The sequence below is a fragment of the Pteropus alecto genome, unplaced genomic scaffold (assembly GCF_000325575.1).
Source record: "Pteropus alecto unplaced genomic scaffold, ASM32557v1 scaffold42, whole genome shotgun sequence".
Classification (NCBI taxonomy): domain Eukaryota; kingdom Metazoa; phylum Chordata; class Mammalia; order Chiroptera; family Pteropodidae; genus Pteropus; species Pteropus alecto.
In genome coordinates, this window is record NW_006434825.1 from 10268106 (window position 1) to 10275009 (window position 6904).

Sequence of the window (6904 nt, forward strand, 5' to 3'; positions counted from 1 at the left end):
AGAGTGAAGGTTCTTTGCTCCTGTAAATTTGCAGGACTTCTCAGAGCCTCAAGCAAGGTGACTATGAATCGTCAATTATAAGACATGGAACCCACCATATTTCAGTCTCATCTGAACATGGGTCCTTTTATTCCCTCTAACAGAAACTCTCCCAAGACCAAAGGTTACATAGAAAAAACTTGCAGTGGTGGGGAAATCACTACCAAATCAGAGCCAAATCATGCCTCATCATTTATCTGTGTGAACTTGGGTGTGTTTGAAGCTGAGTTTACTTGGATGACAATGAAAATGTTAATCGGATCTAACAGATGACAAATTTTTCTTCCCTACTTTTCTGTATTTTCCAAATTTTCAACAATAAACACTTTAATAATCACTTCTTAAATTTATGAGTAATCTACTTAGGGTATAATGTGAAAATTCAAAGTCTTCTCCAATCCTCTAGCCTCATTTCTCAAAAAAATAAAATAAAATAACAACAACAAAAAACTCCACTTGTTTTATATAATTTTTTAGAACTTCCATGTGAACATTTTAAAAGAGAAAACGAAAACTATGCTTTGCTTTTGAATCAGAGTGTCGATGACCTCCGGCTCTGGCGGTTGCTATAAGCACGTGAAGGTGGTTATGTGTGTGAGTAAGCCTAACACAGATCTTGGCACATGACAGGCACCCCATAAATATCAGTTAAAGGCAAAATCCAGCTTTTGGACTGGAACGCTCACTCAGGGAATGCTCGCTCAGGGGGTCCTATGCTGGTTGTTTTCAGAGATGATGACTTCCAGAAATTGCTGCCCTGTGTAAATTCAGAAAGAAATGTATACCCTCCTCGTTCCAGCCCTGGGAGCCTCTGAAAGCAAACAACTGCAGGAGACAAGCCCCGGCTCTCCGAGGGGCCACAGCGCTCCGAAGCAGCGCCTTGCCTGCAGGGGCCATACCACTTTCCTGATGGCGGTGCCCAGAGAAATCTGTCTGTCTGGGCCGTGGGGTCAGGGCAGAAAGGAGAGGGAGGCACGGAAGGGGTCTCCACACCACTCCAGGCAAGGAACTCCCGCCCCTCTGCACTGAGCTCTCTCCAAGCCCTTCACTGGCCAAGCTCTGGAAAAACTTCTCATGGATTTTTATCATGGTCAAATTACTCATTTACAAAAAACGCTTGTGCAGATGGGCAAGTCCCCACGAAACCGTGCCAGGGACTCTTTAGGGCAGATCCTGCTGCTTGGCATAATAAGCCCTTATTACTGTAGCACTGAGGGGTGTCGTCTTGCCAGAGGCCTGCTTTTAATGAACTTTACCATCCAAAATTGGCCAAAAGAACACAAGTAGATTTTACCAATCAATTGGAATTGATTACTTCTTGAAAGCCAGGCCTCAGCTTGCAGGAAAGACACACAAACACACCACCATTTGGGCATTAGTTTGATTTCTTGGAGGAAAAGGAGTTCTGGGCAGCCTGAGATAATGATGGATCACAGCCTTTACAAAATCCTCAGGCCCCTGGAAAGAAATGGAGTTTCTTCAGGGAGCTGTGACAGTCTCAGAGATGCGATCGTGCCTGGAGCACTTTCTTTTTTTTTTTTAATTCATCTATCCTTCCGTCCATATATCAGAATCCAACAGCACTGACTGAGGTTTGACTATCTTTCATGTCTGGCTCTGGGATATCAGAGGAGGCCCCTGGCCATCAAGAGGATCGAGCTCACTGTCAAGGGGTACACCAGGCTCTCCTAGGGGAATGCGGGGACAGGCTACAGGAAGTCAGAGGAGGAAGGCTCCAGGCGGAACAAATCTTACAGAATGAAGTATGATCTCCCTGGGAATGAGGTGAGAAACGCTCCCCTTGACCTCCATGCCTTTGCAGTGGCTGCTCCTTCTACCTGGATAACTTCCAACTCCTCCAGCCCCCACCACCTACATCCACATCCCTACCAGGAAAATCTAACACATCCTTCAGTCTCAGTTCGAGAGAGCATTTGCTCAGGGCAGGTGTCCCTAAACACTATCAACTTAGTTGGGTGCCCCCACCCCAGGGCCCACAGTGAGCTGCACTGCCCCCCATCAGAGCCATCCTTCAGTCTCAGTTCGAGAGCATTTGCTCAGGGCAGGTGTCCCTAAACCCTACCAACTTAGTTGGGTGCCCCCACCCCCACCCTAGGGCCCACAGTGAGCTGCACTGCCCCCCATCAGAGCCCCGCTCCCCTGGCATCCTCAGGTTTCCTCTGCCTGTGTGATTATGCCCATGGAACGTGAGCCTTGCGGTGAGAAGAGCCGGCCTAGATTTTTTACTACCATGTGGGCATTAGGACAGCAACTCGCACAATACCCAGCACAGAGTAGGTGCTCAACAAATGCTGACAGAATGCAGAGTGAGTGAACGGATAACACCGGAATGGTAACGGGCTGCCCCTGTAATACAACAGGAAGATGGCTGGGGACACAAGAGGTGACAGCTACTGAGGACTTTTTATGCAGATAGCTGGCTCCTCGAGGCCCCTCACATACACTCTGAGAGGTGGCGTGAGGGCAGGTGGAGGGCTGCACACAGGCAGAAGCTGTGCTGGCCCAGGGTTAAGCCCTCACGTCTTGGCTCCGTGCCCCATCTACTCTCCAGAGAGCTAGGCTCCCATCTAGGGGGAAGGGGGCACTTCACCAATATTTCCAAGCTGAAAGGACCTCATAGAGGGGTTGAGGACAAGTGCCAGGCTCAGAGCGGCGAGGCTCTCCATCAGGGGCCAGGCCTGGGTCATCAGACAGAAGCCACCATCGTACTTAGAGATCCATGGTGAGACAGGCCTCAGCTGGGAAAGGTGGTGGGCTCTGTGGAGCAGCCAAACTATGAAACTGATTGGACAGAGGCCAGCGATGGACCAGAGAGAATAAGAGAGAGAAGTATAGAGAAGAAGATCAAAGTGGAGAAAGACACAGCAAGAGAGGGAAAATAAGATGGGGCAGATGGGAAGGGAAATGAATTGAGAGGTGGTAAGAGAAAGAGAACTCAAAAGCAAATGGAATCATAGAATCGTAAGGGACAAATGAATCAAAGAAAAATAATGTCAGAGGGGCAGACACAGATTAGGAGAGAAACAAAACAGAAAATGACCAGCAGTCATGCAGGCTGGCCTGAGAAAGCCGAGCAGTGCCTCCCCTGGGGCCCTGACCCTCAGCCCTCCTGCTCCAGTCTGGGTCACGAACGGCTGCCTACCTCCTGGGCCGAGGTCCACGCAAAGCCTTAGATAGTATGGCTCTTCTAGAGCATTCTGAGCCTTGTGTCGAGTGCGCTGGGAGGGAGGAAGGTGGGAAGAAGGGACATAGGAAGGAGAGGTGGGAATCCAGGGCCCTGGACTTCAGACAACAAGCCCCTCGGATGGCTGGTGAAGGTGGGCTGCCTGGCCCTCTGCGCACTCTCGTCTGGCCTCGAGCACTGAGTCGCCTGACTCCGGCTCTCCATTTTAGGGTTGATCCCGTCCCTGGCCCAAAGCAGCACGTGGCATCTACTGCTCAGATCTTTCCGTAGGCCCAAGGAGTGGAGAGGCCTGGGGACTCTCTGACCTGGATGGGTGACAAGGCCAAGTTCTTCACTTTGCTGAGCCTCTGTGGAATACTAAGTAATCACCCAACAAATCGGTTTAATCCTATGATGGTAACAAACACGTGCCTTCCTTGTGCTATCCTTGTCTCTACAGTCTCAGCTCGTCCTTCCTGCTGGACAAGCTGACCCACCCATGGTTAATTTGGAGAATGTCCGTTTCTGTCTGTGGTCTTTCCTGAAGAAGGTACAGCACTGTCCCGAATAGGGCAGCCAGTCTTACTTATATTTCATCTTCTGAATTACTCTTCCCTATGCTCAGCCAGGGAAAGCCTGTCATTATCTCCCTTCTATTTAACCTATAGATATCTATACAGTTCTCTCCAGAGTCAGCAAGAAGAACACTGTTTCAATTAACTTACAATTCTCTCCTAATAAGCAGCAGCATGAGATAATAGACATGTAAAGTTGGAAGGGGCCTTGGAGATCTCTTAAGCCAACCAGAAAGTTCTATAGCCCAGGGCACAAATCCAGAGAGGTAAGGTTTACACGTACACAGTCGCCCACGCTAACAAAGGCACTGAGCTGTGACCTTAGCTCTCGCTGTTCACAAGCCAGAGCTCTTTGCACAAAAACCCGCCATCATTCCTTTGTTTGCTAAATTCATTTACTGAGCACTGCTTGGCCTTGCAATGCATATCTATTGGTTTTGACTTCACAAGGATCCTTCTCTTTTCCTGGTGCCAGCAGTCTATTTCTGTTGGATAACCGGCCCTGTCCCATTTCACGGGGTCCTGGGGGCAGGCACCCTCTGCCCACCTCCACTCCAGAAGACTCGGGGAGAGGCCGTGGGAGCTGATACTCTGGCACGTACTATCCCATCTCCCACACGTGATCTGTAAGTGGAAATGTGACCCAAGCATGACAACCAGTCTTCCTTGAGACTAATATATGGATTTCAGGGGAGAAAGAGTCCTAGCGGCATCCTTACAGCTCTGCACCCGCTGGTTCCTCAAGATGCCCCATCTTCTAAGGAAGAGAGCCGCCAAAAACCAGATGCGATGAAAGCCATAAACATACAAATAACACCCATCTTTTATGCTGAGGCTAAGATCATCTCCTTTAACCCACAAAACAATTCCATGAAGTGAATATTGTTCAGTCCACTTGACTGGTTAAGTAATTAAGGCTTTGAGAGGTTAAACGTCTTGCCCTAAATTATACGTCTTATGCGCAACATGGAAGCCCAGACAGACTTCAAAGCCAGAATGTTTCCCACTTTCACAGATTTGCTTTTCTGTAATAAGAGAGAAGCTCAGGGGGGTAGGAGGAACCCACGGGAGACCACCTGCCCCAGCCTGGGGCTGCAGGGAAGAAGGGAAGGGGTGCCCTCATTCAGAATGTAAACAGGGAAGAAGGGAAGGGGTGCCCTCATTCAGAATGTAAATAGCGAACTGTATCCAGAGGAAAGAGCCAAAGTGAGCGGGGCCCCCGGAACAGGGAGGAGACGGCCTTCAGGCGACAGGGCTCCAGGTTCTACCTGACACGCTTATCCTGCATTACCGTGTCCATTCCAAACGGCAAACAGGCGTCTCTCCACGTTCAGCGAGAGGCAATGATCGAGACTGCGCAGAAGTTACTTTTCAAAGAGACCGCTCTCTCCCGCCCCACCCCCTCAGGCCCCCCTCTCTCTCTCTCTCTGCTCAGTTCCTGCCAAAGGAATTGGAAGTTTGGAGTCTGAGCTCCCGGGTGATCTGAGGTGACAGGAATTCGATCTGTATTCCAGAGAGACTCGCTGCGGCGTTACTTAAAAGGCGTTCCGCAACCTTTCGCTGCTGCTTTCTTTAAAGGCTTGAGCAATTTCGATATTTTGGTTCAGTGTCACTATAGAAAAGCTTTACAATTCTGGCTCGGGAATTAGGAGATATATTTGTAATAAGAATTGCTAACCACTGTCAGCTGGCAGGCCCGTGTCCATGCATGAAAATGATTCCATTAGCTTCCACGACTGTGGGCAAAATGTAAAGATCATGGATCATACGAGAGACTGAAGAGAAAAGAAACTCCGCGCTCGGGATTTCTGGCGGTCAGGGTGATGTGGCTGACACGTGGACGTCCGGCCTCTTGATGAGGTGGAAAACTCAATACGGTACTACTTGTCTTTGCAAATACTAATTTTTTTCCCCTTTTTTGTATCTAACTGCTTTCACCAATAACGTTGATGAATCACATAACTGAATTTTAATGAGGCGATTGTAAAGTCTGAGAGAGAGGGGGAAGGAGAAGGGCAAAGGAAGACAGGAGCGTCCCTGAGCACACAGGTCCCCACGGTCCAGAGCATCTCAGCAACAGCCAGCCTGATCCTGGCATGAGAGCTGGGCCACCCACACGTCTGAGCACGAAAGAGTCCGGGCTTCAGAACCAGGCGGGCTAGGGCTCAGCTCCTGCTCCGCCATCTCCAGGCCGTGACTGTTGGCAGATTGCTGATACACTCCTTTCTGGTGGAACCCATTTCTTTCCAAAGGGAGAAAGCATAACGGCACATCTGCCACGTTCTAGCTGCTAGGGTACCCTAGTGAAGGAAAAGGCCAGACATCCCTATATTTGCGACGCTTGGCTCTAGAGGGATAATGACGTAATACTCCAACAGCACAGGCCTGGGTGAGGATCACAGGGTCAGGCACACAGCAGGTGCTTAATTAACACTCGCTTTCTTCCACTCCTTTTCCCCATTCATTTATCATGTCGATTAAGATAGGAACTTACCTTCAGCACCATTATTTACTTATTTATTTTTTAGGTAAGGAAGAGAGCAACGGTCAGAGGCTGTGAGGGTTTCAAGAACAGAAAGTTTACTAATAGGGCACAGATCTGAGCTTAAGTCTGTCCGAGTCAGAAATGCATGGACCCTCCCATCATCAAGTCAAAGGCCGTTGCCAGGATCTGAGTTCCAGAAATGTGGACTTTTCTCATGAGAAAAGCAGAGGTGGCAACAGGTAAGGTGTGGCATGCTCCCTGCCCCCACCCTCCAGAGTGCAGGACAGGGGAGCCATGTAAGGGAGGGTGGAGTGTGGGGAGAAAGGGATGCGGACCAGACTGGACATTCCACAGAGGCTACACAGCAGGTACTGGGCAGTGTCACAAAGGCCAAACCTCAATTCGTCCAGCCTGTTCGAGAGACTTGGGCAAGTCACCCTGTCCTTAGGCCCTGAACCTAAGGGAGGAGGCTGACCATTGATACCCACATATCCTTTCAGCCCTGGCTCTGTGGATCATAAGTGGTCCCCTAGGCTAACTTGATTAAGGATATGGATTTAGAGGCTCATCATAAAAAAAAGAAATTAAACCCATAATTAAAAAAACATATCATTTGAAACA